The 15701-nt window shown below is 39.5% G+C and overlaps 1 long non-coding RNA gene across 1 annotated transcript; it reads left to right on the forward strand.

Moving 5' to 3' along the window:
- The first annotated feature begins 10657 nt into the window (after positions 1-10657).
- Positions 10658-12261, forward strand: LOC122137074. Its single transcript, XR_006154586.1, has 3 exons — positions 10658-10793; positions 11303-11367; positions 11866-12261. It is a non-coding gene; the product is annotated as an uncharacterized LOC122137074 (long non-coding RNA).
- Positions 12262-15701: the final 3440 nt, after the last annotated feature.

Genomic DNA, 15701 nt, shown 5'->3' on the forward strand with positions numbered 1-15701 from the left:
AATGCACATAACTTCATAATTACCAAACTTTAAACTGTGAATATTAAATATTTTAACTATAGTGTTTTTCTTTCATTTTCCCTGACTGCAGCCGTCAAATGTAACACATCAGCGAGGCAAAACTGACGTCTATTTGCGAAAATGTGCTTTGATGCGCTTGTTTGAAAACTTGTGATTAAAGCGCCACTCAGCGGTCAAAAGCTGCAAATGCACTTTACAGACGCCGCGGCGGCGGTACGAGCGGCGGTAGAAGTAACGTTTTGGATGTCCACCTACTGTACCACCAGGAAGGAAAGCAACCATGGCTCCAAATCCATGTGCAACTCGATGGAACTCGATGGTTCACTGCTGTACAGTACCATTCAGAGCACTTTGGACTGTACAAGGAATTTATTGAGAAGGAAATTGATGTAAGTGGCGTTCTCTTTGCTCATAATACAGAATTACAAATATATTCAATTCAATTCAGTTTTATTTATACAGCGCCATATTACAAAAAAAAAAAGTCTCAGTGGCACCTTACAGGCAAATATACATTTCAGTTCCACCAAAGACAGACATACAACACATACACAGAGAAATACACAAAATGTCCAAAATGATGAATGAAATACTAGGTATTTTTGTGATTGATTGCCTGAACATAATTTTGACTCATTTGTTTTTTTCTATTCAAAGACCTGTGGAAAAACTACACCCCAGTCCTATAGTCACCAAAGCTTTTGACTACCTGGAGGATCTGCATATGAAGTTAGAGTCCATGCTGCAGCATGTGGAGTTGTAGATCTAGATATATTCTGGGATGGGCTTAAAGAGAGACTGCCTATACTCAGTGGCCTGGCCATGAGATACAAATCTGTCATTGTAAACTCAGCAGATGCTGAGTGGAGTAACAGCATCTACAAGCTGGTGTTGTCAAGCCGAAGGTCACAAATGACAACCTCAAAGCCTTGGTCTTTCTGTACCATATCCAGAGGCTTGCCAGTGGAGCGTTTGAGGACAAAGACTTGAGGAGGACTTTGATGAGTCTTTTGATGAGGCCTAGGTGTTTAACCTTGTCATCTTTGTATGTTGTATTGTGTTGTGTTGTGTTGTGCTGATACCAGGAATGTATCAACACCTTTTGAATTTGCAGTCAGTGTTTATATACCCTTAAGTTCTCCACAGTGTTACTGAAAGTGTGTTATGTTTACAGTGAAGGACTGAAAAAAGCACCGCAACTTTCATCGCAATTTTTTGGAAAAGCTCACGCAACATCAGGCATTTTAGGCCGCAACAATCACAAAAAAGGCCCGCAAAATCCTGGAGGGACTGTTTTTTGGAGAGAATCGTAAAACTGTATGTTTCTTTTATAAATATGCTAAAACTAAAGACTCTTTGGATATACACTACTCAAAAAAATTAAAGGAACACTTTAAAAACACATCAGATGTCAATGGGGAAAAATATCATGCAGGATAATCTATACTGCTATGGACTGGGTAATTTGTTAGGAATGAAAAGATGCCACATTGTTTAATGGAAATGAAAATGATCAACCTACAGAGGGCTGAATTCAAAGACACTCAAAATTAAAGTGAAAAAATGATGCAGCAGACTAGTCTATTAAGCTGAAATTTCATTGCAGCAACTCAAAATGGTACTCAGTAGTTTGTATGGCCCCCACGTGTTTGTATGCATGCCTGACAACATCAGGGCACGCTCCTAATGGGACGAAGGATGGTGTCCTGGGGTTTTCCCTCCCAGATCTGGACCAGGGCATCACTGAGCTCCTGGACAGTCTGAGGTGCAACCTGGCGACGTCAGATGGACAGAAACATAATGTCCCAGAGGTGTTCTACTGGATTTAGGTCAGGTGAGCGTGGGGAACATTCAATGAATTCCTTCATCCTCCTGGAACTGACTGCATACTCTCGCCACATGAGGCCGGGCATTGTCATGCACCAGGAGGAACAAGGACCCAATGCACCAGCGTAGGGTCTGACAACGGGTAAGTGTGCCATTGTCTAGCCTATAGAGGTCTCTGTGTTCCTCCATGGATATGCCTTCCCAGACCATCATTGACCCACCACCAAACCGGTCATGCTGAACAATGTTACAGGCAGCATAACATTCTCCACTGCTTTTCTAGACCCTTTTACATCTGTCACACGTGCTCGGGGTGAACCTGCTCTCATCTGTGAAAAGCACAGCGCGCCAGAGGCGGACCTGCCAATTCTGGTGTTCAATGGCAAATGCCAATCAAGCTACACGGTGCCAGGCAGTGAGCACAGAGCCCACTAGAGGACGTCAGGCCCTCAGGCCACCCTCATGAAGTCTGTTTCTGATTGTTTTCTCAGAGGCATTCATACCAGTGGCCTGCTGGAGGTCATTTTGCAGGGCTCTGGCAGTGCTCATCCTGTTCCTCATTGCACACAAAGGAGCAGATACAGGTCCTGCTGATGGGTTAAGGACCTTCTACTGCCCTGTCCAGCTCTCCTAGAGTAACTGCCTGTCTCCTGGAATCTCCTACATGCTCTTGAGACTGTGCTGGGAGACACAGCAAACCTTCTGGCAATTGCACATATTGATGCACCATCCTGGAGGAGTTGGACTGCCTGTGCAACCTTTGTAGGGTCCAGGTATCGCCTCATGCTACCAGTAGTGACACTGACCCTAGCCAAAACTAGTGAAAAACAATCAGAAAAGATGAGTAGGGAAAAAAATGTCAGTGGCCTCCACCTGTAAAACCATTCCTGTTTTGGGGGTTTTCTAATGGTTGCCCATCTAGTGCACCTGTTGTTAATTTTATTAACACCAAAGCAGCTGAAATGAATTAACAACCCCCTCTGCTACGTAACTGACCAGATCAATATCCCAGAATTTTAATTTACTTGATGCTATACTCTGATTAAAAAGTGTTCCTTTAATTTTTTTGAGCACTGTATAAAGGAGGCAATACTACTCCATAGATACTCAAGATTAACATGAGATTGGGTAAAACTATGTGTTGTGTTCCCTTTTAAGTTTACTATAAAATAACTGTATTTGTATTTAATACTCCCATTTTATTTTAAAATATCATAGTATTATCACACTTTATTATTTTGTTTGTTTATGTAAAGAAGCTAAATAAAGTGCAATAATTTTATCACTAATATAATTTTTTTTATAGTTATATTTAATGGGTCACACTATGTGCAGTGTGAGGACCAAACCAAATCTCCAGGTTCTCTTATGAGAACCAGGCTGAAAAACATATGTGCACCCATCTATAATGCATGATGGGCACACGGTATCACTTGATGCAAATTCGCAGGCCAGAATTCACCAATCATAAATTTTGGAATGCAGCGAAATGCAAAACTTTTTGCACTAGCTTGCTTTCTGGCCTGACGGATTTGCATGTGTATGAATGGAAGTCAATGGAACGAAAAGTGCAGTGTGACCACTCCTTTAGGGTTTGCCTGTGCTCTTTCCATTTAAAATTGGAGGCAACAAATATATTTTATAAAACGGATTGTTCCGGTCCTTGATTCTGATTGGTTGAGCCGCATTTGAAGCTGTTGTAAATAAATAGTTGTAACACTACAAACATACACCTTTGTTTACTTCTGTGTGTTCCTCAGCAACCACTTTGTTGGAACCACAACTGTTTCAGAGGAACTACATTGTTTGGTGGAAGAATACTGTTTTTATTTATATCATTACACTTTATTTGCTCTGTTTAATTCTGTGAAACCTTACTACGTATATGGAATTACCGTTTTATAAAAGCAATAAGCCCCGTGGTTTACAGTGAACTTATAACAGCTAAGGAGTTTATCCCCTTAGCTGTTATAAATTCACTGTAAACCATGGCTTCTTGGGGCTTATTGCTTTATTAATTATGATTCAAACAAAGATGATGTGCAGTTTTTAATCTAAATTGGTATAACTTAGAAATTTGAAGCAAAAAACAGAATGGTCTGACTTTAGTTTTAAGAAACTATGCTACATAAAACATCTGAATGAAGCAGAAACAGTATATGGGAATTCATTCTCTGCCAGCAGGTGGTGCTGATGGAACAACAGCGATACAGCGTTTCTTTGGTTACCGCTGTAAACAAAGCAGTGCTACGGTTATGACCACTACTTTAATACGCATTATACAGAGATGAGATGAAAACAAAATACTATCTAAACTTTTGTAAAGCCAGTCTGTTGGTTCTCCTCAGAGATACATTCATATAAACTCCCACCCCCAACTGTATCGGATTCATTTATCATCTCAACTGATTTTAATCGTCACATATTTGTATAAATTTTCAACCGGCTTAAGGAGCATTGTTACGTCCCTAATTGTGTATTATGTAAGAACCCAACCTGGTATACCAAACAGTCCAAAATACAGATAATTTTGCAAGATGTAAACAATAAGCACTTCCCAGGAGCAATTTCTGTTTTTTGTTGTATGTTTGTTTTGTTCTGTTTTTTAATGACACATAAGTCAACCTGATCTCAAAGAAATGCGTGAAATGAACACGAGCCCTTAATCCCGATATACGTGGTGGTGGCACGGAATGTGTTGAAATTACATGTCGGGACCACGGAAACAACACACATACAAAGTCAATGAAGCTAATTTGTCGTGGTGGACACACGGATTCCCTGGTTCAACAACGTCACACAGTGGGCGGCGGTAAATGTTGTTTTCTAGTTTAGGAAACGTCCTCCTTTTATAATTTATTATATTGAATTTGTTGATATTTTTGTTGTCTAAATAACAGTAAATTGTTTGTGATTTAACTATCGATTTATAGATGGAGTAGCTTTAAAGAATTGCCCGAGGCAGTGTTAAATAGATTGTTCCCTTTACGTTATTAAACCCTTTACGATAATTTATGAGTGCATGCCCACTTTTCCCCCACACCAACAAACAAAAATAAAAACAATTCTTACGAATCAGAAAACTTTCAGTGGTTACCGCGACAACGGTACGTCACGTTACGCACCGTGACGCACGCTTCTTACCCATAATCACTTTTACCACTCATTTCACCCGCCAACTGACTACAGTAAGTATCTCAACTCAATGGGTGTTTGTTTGTTAAAAAGCACGCAACACCTTTGCTGTTATTTCTTTAGTTGTAGTCAACCCTGGAGATTAGGTTGAATTTGTTACTTTTTATTTTCATTTACACGGCTACCCGCCGCTATCCAGCCAAATGACAGCTGTTCCCGGCACAGCTGGATTGTGGCACTGCTAACCACTGCTACCAAAATCAGTTTAAACTCATGTATTTGTCCATGTGTTGTGAAGACAACAATTAACAACGAGTTGTTGCAGTGGTTAAAGTTTTATTCAAAGTGCGAAGTAAATGTCAGAAGTGTAACTAAGGGGAATTACCAGAATCAGGGATGGACTGGAATAAAAAAGTGGACCTGGAGTCTTTCCAGAGGATTTGACTGCTCAGTGCGACTTAATGTCAATGACCGTTCATACCTAATATAATCAATGCATAATTAAATAGAGAGATATAGATAGAATATCCTGTAACACTATGGTGCCATACTTTTGTAAGACTTTTCCATTTCAGAAGACACTGAAATCATCATGACATAATTGAGGGTAATTGTTACTTTAGTTATGTGTGACATTGAGAAGAGAGAGCAGTGGATATTCTGAGAAGCATTTTACGCAACAGGACAGAAGAAGACCACTGTTTCCATTATTTGTAGGCCTAAATAAAAATAGATTTGTGTATGTACTTGCTTGTGTCAAGTGACTGTGGTACAAATCTGACATTTGTACGGTAAGGATTGATTGTATTATTGATATGATGTTTGTGCGTAGTGGTTGTGATTGATTAATATTTAATTAATAATTACAATTACTCTGTCCTAACAATTAAGAAATGCTCATTTACTACAAAGGCTATTCTAATAATCTTTTGCTTTTTCCTGTTTTACAGCTTTACACCAACACTTTTTCCCTTCACCAACACACAAATATATACACACACACACACACACACACACGGCAAAACAACGGCACTTTTAAGAGCCACACTCTCTCTCTCTCTCTCTCTCTCTCTCACTTGTCTCTTTCGATCACTCTCTTTCTCTTATTGCCTCCCTCCCTCTTTTAATCACTCTTTTAATCTAGCTATCTCACTAAAAAAACGATCACAAAAAAACCTGCCCAAACTGCGGGGGAAAAAAAAATATACTGCGGACTTAAAATTTGTTCGTTTTGCAAACATCCACAACCCCAACATGTCAGACTTCAGAAAAAGAGATGGAAAAAATTTAAAAGTCAGCAGAAGCAGTGGTTGGCATCCATGAAAAAAAATAAAATAAAGTCCCACGTTCTTGATGATGCTGCCATTCTGGTATGTAGATTTCCGATCATCTTATTCACCAAAAGTGTTTTATTATTTTGACATAAGCAAATAAATGTATTGGTATAATAACTGGTATAATATATTGCCTCATACATCCACACTATTAATAAGAATACAATTCATGTTTACTGGTTTTTCCAAACTATTATGTCTAGGGAGTTGAAACTCATAAAACTCCTCACATTTATCTACCCAAAGATTATGTAAAAACCATAGTTTGATTGTTTGTTGATGTTTTCTAGCTTTGATGTAACTTCAGATCAAGCTTGAGGACAAATTCAGCTGTAAACTACAGTTTTGTGTATATTGATCTCTCTACCTCTCTTTTCCAGCTTGAGAAGTTGTATGCCCTTGGCATGAAGCCCCTGCTGCTGATTGCACATCCTCCTAAGATGGTGACAGGGACGCACACGTACCAGACTAAAATAATGCTGCCAGTGCATGCCCAACTTAGCACATCCGCTAAGACATGCTTAGAGAATGTGAATGCCATCTACAAATTGATGGTTGAAGGTGAGATTGCATTTATTTAACCTTATTTATTAAATTAATTCTCTATCAATTGAACAATTTTTGGTGTTGTCCTGTACATTTCCAAACAGCAAAGACTAGAAATTCTGATCTGGCTGTAGCCTAGCTGCAACCTAGAGTCATTTTAAAGAGCTGGTATTGTGGAAAACAAGGACAAAAATTGCTTTGGGATGATGGCAGGGGTCACATGTGCTTTAAAATACCTCACTTCTATCTCCTTGGTAGTTTTAAGTTATTCAAACTTTTGAAATCTGCAGTGGGAGCACTTTTTTCAGTCTGAACTTTTTAATGAGTCACACTCACTGTTCAAATCAAATATTCTCGAAGCTCTAGCACAAGATCACCAGCAGACTTATGTAGTCACAGTTTGCATTTCAGCCAGATGACAAGCAAAGCAGGACACTGGATGTGTGCTAAAGCTAAATTAGTGACCTCCAGCTAAATCCAATCAATAAAAATGTCAGTACTTGGATTATGTAAATTGATGCAACTGTATGTCGATAAGCTTTTGCAGGGTTTTTCCTCCATAGAGGCTGCATTGTTTTGACTGGGCCTAAACACTCAGCTGGGAAGCTAGCGCAAATGGGAAACAGGACTTCCTGTGGTTTTTCATAAAAATAAAAGCCGCGACTCTGACTCTGTAGTAACGTAGCAACCAGGTTACATTGCTGTCTCCATCTCTCTCCTCTGTGATCTGTCTCTGTCAAGCAGGTATGTGTGTCTGAGCTACACACACACACTTATAGCAGACCTATATTAAAAGCTGACGGTGGCTTCGGCTGTATTCACACAAAATCCGCCAATGTGGCTCCTTCCAACAGGGTTCTGTGGAGGTGGGGTCATGTTTATTTGTGCTTTAGAATGTAACCGAAGTGAAACAATGAGAATACCTTTTATTTCTCTGATTCACTGCTTTGTTCTTGCTTACACCTCTCACTCTCTTCAATCACTTTGGAGCTCACTCAATCGCCGCTCTCTCTACATGGGGCCAACTTTGAATCATGTGTTTACAAACAGAAAGAGACAATCCTACTCGTTTTGCCCTTTATGACTAACTTGTGTTTATTTTAATGTATTTTTTAAAAACAATGGTACCTAGTCAAAATAAATCTACTACTTGTGCCACTGCGAATAGAGATTGGAGATTGGAAGTACCTAACTGAGACTACAACCAGTGTTGGGAAAGTTACTCCGAAATTGTTACTCCTCCTGTAAAAATTACTTTACTTATTACAGGGAATTAAAAGTTACTAGTTATGTTACTTGTCCGCCCCTTTCTAAAAAGTGACAGATAACCTGTTTAGTCTGCTTATTTTAGAAATTAGTAGTAGTAGTAGCCCTTTATTGTCACTAGTCACAAGTACCAGCGAAATTAGCCATCAAATTAATCCACTTTACTGGAACAATAATTAACATTAGGAGTCAACAATCAGCCAATCTTTACATATTGCTGCTTCTCCAACCAGGTGATGCCATACAGAGAAGCAATGTGCATATTTAAGAATAATAAAGTCTCTCCCAACTAATAGATATCTAATGCTATTTAACTAATATCATATTGATAAGAGAAGCATGGAGTATGTTTTTTTTTTACAAAACATATAACATTTCCTAACATCCCTGGCTGAAATAAAAAATAAAGCAGCTCAACCCCGATTTTTGAACTAATGTTTTTCTGCTCATGTATTTATAAGAGCAGTATTCAGTGTTTTTACAGAAGATTTTTGAACTTTGCTTAATGCTACTCTCCCGACGAGTGCTTTCATCACTGGCAGTAGCATCCTACCGGTCAGCGCCGGTGTTTCTTTTCATATGTTTTAGATGGCGGTGCTTCAATAAATTAGATTTAAAATTTGTTAGCGGTTGTAGACCTTTATTGTAGGTTGTAGAAGTTTACAATGGATAACAATGTTCTTTGCATCTTAGACTGTGACACAATAATGGCGATACTTAACAGCTGTTGAAAGAACACATATCCAACCGATTCTCCATATTTCCTTGACTCCTCTGCCCTATGCCTTTCAGAATCCTGTGGGTATAATCACATTCACTAAGTCCACCTTTTTTTAACCGTTAGGGTTGATTTGGGGTTGCATTTATTTTCACTTTGGGCTTATTGCATATTATATATTATATTTGTGTGTGTTCCATGTCCATTTATAGGTTGGACAAGACTCAACCCAGACCAACTGCCTCAAGAAGACGAGGAGAACTTCATTCTAAATTTGGTGCCATGTGGTTCACCCATCCAAGAACCAGCACACCTGGCTCTTTCCAGCCACACACCACCACACACAGTTCCACCCATCCAGGAACCAGCACACTAGGCTCCACCCATCCAAGAACCAGCACACCAGGCTCCACCCATCCAGAAACCCATCCACCAGGCTCCACCCATCCAAGAACCAGCACACCAGGCTCCACCCATCCAGGAACTAGCACACACCAGGCTCCACCCATTCAAGAACCAGCACACCAGGCTCTTTCCAGCCACACACCACCACACACAGTTCCACCCATCCAGGAACCAGCACACCAGGCTCCACCCATCCAAGAACCAGCACACCAGGCTCCACCCATCCAAGAACCAGCACACCAGGCTCCACCCATCCAGGAACCAGCACACCAGGCTCCACCCATCCAGCAACCAGCACACCAGGCTCTTTCCAGCAACACACCACCACACACAGCTCCACCCATGCAGGAACCAGCACACCAGGCTCCACCCATCCAGGAACCAGCACACCTGGCCCCACCCATCCAGGAACCAGCACACCAGGCTCCACCCATCCAAGAACCAGCACACCAGGCTCCACCCATCCAGGAACCAGCACACCAGGCTCTTTCCAGCCACACACCACCACACACAGTTCCACCCATCCAGGAACCAGCACACCAGGCTCCACCCATCCAAAAACCAGCACACCAGGCTCTTTCCAGCCACACACCACCACACACAGCTCCACCCATCCAGGAACCAGCACACCAGGCTCCACCCATCCAAGAACCAGCACACCAGGCTCCACCCATCCAAGAACCAGCACACCAGGCTCCACCCATCCAGGAACCAGCACACCAGGCTCCACCCATCCAAGAACTCAGCACACCCAGGCTCCACCATCCAGGAACCAGCACACCAGGCTCTTTCCAGCCACACACCACCACACACAGTTCCACCCATCCAGGAACCAGCACACCAGGCTCCACCCATCCAAAAAACCAGCACACCAGGCTCTTTCCAGCCACACACCACCACACACAGCTCCACCCATCCAGGAACCAGCACACCAGGCTCCACCCATCCAGGAACCAGCACACCAGGCTCTCTCCAGCCACACACCACCACACACAGTTCCACCCATCCAGGAACCAGCACACCAGGCTCCACCCATCCAAGAACCAGCACACCAGGCTCCACCCATCCAAGAACCAGCACACCAGGCTCCACCCATCCAGGAACCAGCACACCAGGCTCCACCCATCTCAAGAACCAGCACACCAGGCTCCACCCATCCAGGAACCAGCACACCAGGCCTTTCCAGCCACACACCACCACACACAGTTCCACCCATCCAGGAACCAGCACACCAGGCTCCACCCATCCAAAAACCAGCACACCAGGCTCTTTCCAGCCACACACCACCACAACACAGCTCCACCCATCCAGGAACCAGCACACCAGGCTCCACCCATCCAGGAACCAGCACACCAGGCTCTCTCCAGCCACACACCACCACACACAGCTCCACCCATCCAGGAACCCAGCACACCAGGCTCCACCCATCCAGGAACCAGCACACCAGGCTCCATCCATCCAGGAACCAGCACACCAGGTCTCAGCTGTGCAGCCACCACTGCGGGGTCCACAGCAACGTAAAAGACTACAAAAAATCAAAGGTGTGTTTTAGTCTATGCACGGCATGTATTGTACAGACATTTTACCCCTGCATAATTGTCTTGAAGTTAATGTGATTTTTGTAAACCCTCCAAACATTATTGATTTATTATGGATCTGATCCAGAATTGCAATTATACTGTATGCCTAGATACTATATTATTTTATTGTTTTTTTTTTAAATAATAATTTAATTGATGGTTCTTTACACATCCCTGCTTCATGTAATTAGAGAGCTGCAAAGTTAAAGTCCCAGTGTAAAGAATACCAGTGTAAAAGATATCTGCCTTTGTGGCAAGCGATGGAAAATGTAAACATCCCATTAGGAAACACAACATAAAGAAGGAATGGCAAAAAAAAAAGATTTTGAATAGAACCATGTGCAGCCTTTGATACTCCTGTGGTTCTCAAATCTCACTAGGACGAGCTAAATGTGCTAATGACAAACAGTGGAAAAGTACAACACATATTGTGGACATTGGTGCAAATAATATATTCCTTACAATTACAGATTGTCCTCACAATCGGCTTGAAATGTTCCCAGTCCGTGAAATAATAAAGACAAGGAAAAGAAAGGTAGGACAATGACTAACTGGATGAAAGTGTTTCCTCTCAATTAGTTAAATAATGCTATTGGAATTGTCATTTCAAAACCTTAATTAAGTTAAATTTCACTTTAAATGCAGCAACAAATATGTGATTAAGAACAATGCTTTTATCGCTTTTATTATTTATTCAAAAAACAAACATTACCCCTAAAGACACCCACCTCCCTCCACCCTAAAAAAATACAAAGGAAACGCTGGATGACATTCTATGACTGTTGGATAAATTGTTTTGCAATTACTTAATGTTACCTTGACAAAATGCTGTTGTCTAAGTCACAACATTGAGCTGTTATAAGTAGGCATCTGTAAAAAAAAAACCTTTAGCTTGAAGTGTCAGTTATGGATCTTATTTGATTCAAAATATGCAGTATATAAAATGTCAACAATGAATATATATTGACTCCTTGTTAAAGAACAACATTTAAATAACATACAGTAATACAATGTCTTTGTCTTCCTGCCACAGGGGAGGACAGAACATCTTTATGACTGGCAGCCCTGCACAATGTGATATGTTAAATAGCTTTTGGTTATGTATGATTACATGCATTTTATTATTGGGCTCTTGGATCTATCTGTGCCTGGATCTCTCTGTACTGGCAGAAAGCATTCACACACCAATGTGTCCCTGAACAAGATACTTAACCCCTAGTTGCTCCAGAGGCGTGCGACCTTTGACATAAACAGCATTTGTAAGTCGCTTTGGATAAAAGCATCAGCTAAATGAATAAATGTAATGTAATGTACTGTTTTAATTTGTGGGGATTGTTGACAAGCCATTGTCTTGGGTAGAGATTATTAAAGAAAAATTGTACTGCAAACAGTTTTTGTATGCTGTTTACAATTGTGAGGAAACTGATATGTTGTACTGTGCATCCACAGCCATATGAAACCAAAAGTAAAAAGTTACGTTTCTGCTGTAAGTCTCTAGAAGAGGAAATGCAGTGATTGGGAGATGGTTGGAGATGGTATAGTCAGAGGAAACAATCAGGGTTTCAGGGTTTGGCAATTAGTACACTGTGAAATGGATACATATATTTGTCAGTTAGAGGATTTATTTTTATTTTTCCACAACATTTTTGACATTTTAAGACCATGTTTGGTCCACCTGACAGCTGTATTGTGCCTATCTACATTTTTTTACACAATTATCTAGTTTTGTTTAATTTTTCCATGAGCAACAGTTACTGTGAGAAACACTGACATACCATAATGACCGTGATGTTTTATATCTTGTTTTAAAGTAATTTTGCGCACATGGAAACCCAGCTACAACAGAAATGATAATGACTAATCACTACAAGACCTTCCTCCAACTCTGGCAACAGCTCTAGTGTGGAGATAGGTTTATTGCTATGCACAAGACTATCGTTAACAGTTACATAATTTTGGATCACCTCGTCCCCACTCTGGAACAACAGATTCTTGATGCACTGCACTAACTTCTACAAAGTATTGTAAAACAGTAAATGTTACCAATCCATGACAATCAATTCATTGTGTATCTATACTTACTAATTCTCCTTCAACTTCCCTCTCTTTATTTATTTGTTTTTCACAGTTGGAAAGACCTGGCCTCCATCCTGGCAGCCAGCTGATTCCCATCCCATGCAGCCTGCAAATATGCAACATACATTGCAAACCTACATTTTTTAGTCCTTGGTCTTGTTAAGTGTTTTTTCTTTACATATTTTTTGTTGTCCACTTGTATTGTTCCATAACATTGTCATGTTACATCAGTTAAGCAGTTTGTAATGTAATTTGAACTTTAATATTCTTCATGTTTTGTCTTCAAGCTTGTTACAATCTCTTTTATGTGTATGGATTCAATAAAGGGCAACAGTCAACAAAACTTAACAGTTCTTAAACTTGAAGGACCCCTATATGGATGTTTTGTGGTCAACAGACCATGAAAAATTACAATTGATCATATTTTGACTCAGACAAGCTAAACTAACAACTTAGTAAACAACTGGATCCTTTCACAACGCCAAAAAATGTTCAGTCCACTGATACACACACAGTTGGAGTGCTTTATTTGGGGGACATAGCTCAATATCGAAGAGGACACTGTTTAATTTAAGATTTTCATTATTAAATACCTCCTGCCACAAATTAAACTAAATGAGCAACTTCCCATTTATTCTCACAGGCTTCGAAAAATATAGCAGTCTTTCAACCTCTTGTGCTAAATTACAGTACCGTAATTAACTATGAAATCATGCCATATCTAATTTGCTACAAAATACTGTTGGGACTAACCCTCTGGAGCAGTTACTCACCTTGAAGCTGATTGTGTATTGACAATGTAAAATAACTATTAAAGGTTTTGATGGGAACTGAAAATGTACATTTCACAAACTTCAAATATGGGGGAATTGACAATCTTTAATCGTAAATGTTTTGGTACTACATTTTCTTGTTCATTTGGCCCATTTTGTTAATTCATATCAAACTAGAGTTTAAGAAAACGTGAATAGCCTATTGAGATTTGAAAAAAGGTAATGATACCCGTGTATAACAAGAAAAGGGAAAGGAGATGATATATACATATTTACAACATTTAGGAGTAATTTGTTAGCCTTATATTAGTAAGTTAAAAAGACGTGAGTATGCACTGTAAATGTTTTAATTTAAGGAAAAAAATATGGGTGTTTTTCAGGTCTGTCCCATATATCATTGCACCTTGACTACGTAATATACTAGCACCTTAATCCTTACAACACAATGCAATTGATTTTGCTGGTTACCAAGGTTATGTAGTTACAGTTCCTGATAACATTACCCATATCATACAGGAGAAATTTTATTTGAGTCGTGGTGCGCCGAACAAACATTTTAAAATTCCTAATTAAACAATATACAAAACTCAATGCCTAAAGTTTAGCTTTTTTCAACATAAATGACATAAATCAGGTATAATATGTTTCGGCTGTAGTTAATTTTAATATTAAATGCTATGATCTCGGTTCTGATGATTTTTTGTTTCTATGAACCCTATTTTGCAAAACCAAATTGTTAAGAACTACTGTGGACGCTGATTTGTTTCTTTTCAAGCTCTGAAAATATCTCTAAAATAACCAAAATTCTTTACTTTTGCATTATCATACAACACCTAACATACAGTGTAAAGTACTAGTTTTAGGCTGTTATAGATATTCAGTTATATTTCAGTGCATACATCTTTTTTAGACCCTATGTCACAGCCTAGTAACTTTGCAAACAGGAAAAAACTAGCAATATGATACTAAATTAGTACAAAGGGGATGGCGTTGGCTAGAGGAAGTTGTAGTGTACATAAATATAATCATGACCATTTCAATTTTACTGAAATTGGAAATGGTAAATAATGATGTAAAAAGTACATGATGGAGTAAGGGATCTGTCGGGAATCACAATCTGCGTGTAATAAAATTGTCAAAATACCTTACTGTTAAATAGGTGAAATTCAAGTTTTGAACCATTTTGGACAGCTCCCTATTGATGACTTCTCATTATGGATAGTCATATAGCTGAGGTCAAGAATCTATCTAACAGTTGGTTTGATGTATGCGTTTTTAGCTATTACAAACCTCGACTGCATATGTTCTCTCATGCGAGCCCTTTCCAACAATAATTGGTAGTCTAAGAAAAGTTTCAATTTTAACTTCTCATGACACGGCCTTGGTCAGGCTAGTTTCGTGAGGACTTGCCCGCCTCGACTCATTTTATCTATTTTTAGAAATGTAGTATTATAGGTGTGGTCAATATAATTAGACTATTCATCAGAAAGTTGATGGCTTTAACAAGTGAAACTGGTATATGATATTCATTCATGTATCAATGCGCATATATTTCATGTTGTATTCTTTTCATTTTGAAGATTATCTTCCGTTTCTCAGAAAAATTAAGAATATTACTTACGTTTCTAATCATCAAATTTAAAAGAAATAAAATAAAATGCGTTTGGAATGAGGTGTTAGTGAAATAAATAAACTTTTGAGGATATTCTAATTATATGACCAGCTTCCTGTATGTCTGTCCCGCTCAGACAAGACACAAACAGACTATATGCGAGAATGTTATTGGCACAAGTAGTCATTAAATTATGAGCATCCGCATTAGTCTAACAGGAGCAATTCGGTGTCCAAAAAGTACTTTCAAAGATGCGCAGTGGTGGGATGTATGTTTTCAGATAATTTACTTAAAGTAAAAGTACTAATAATTAGCTGGACAAATACTGTTACAAGTAAACAGTCAAAATAACGCATTGATAAGTTATAAGGAACGATTAGGGTTAGAGTAGAGTCAGAGTTAAACCTT

The sequence above is a fragment of the Cyprinus carpio genome, chromosome B4 (genome assembly GCF_018340385.1).
Source record: "Cyprinus carpio isolate SPL01 chromosome B4, ASM1834038v1, whole genome shotgun sequence".
Classification (NCBI taxonomy): domain Eukaryota; kingdom Metazoa; phylum Chordata; class Actinopteri; order Cypriniformes; family Cyprinidae; genus Cyprinus; species Cyprinus carpio.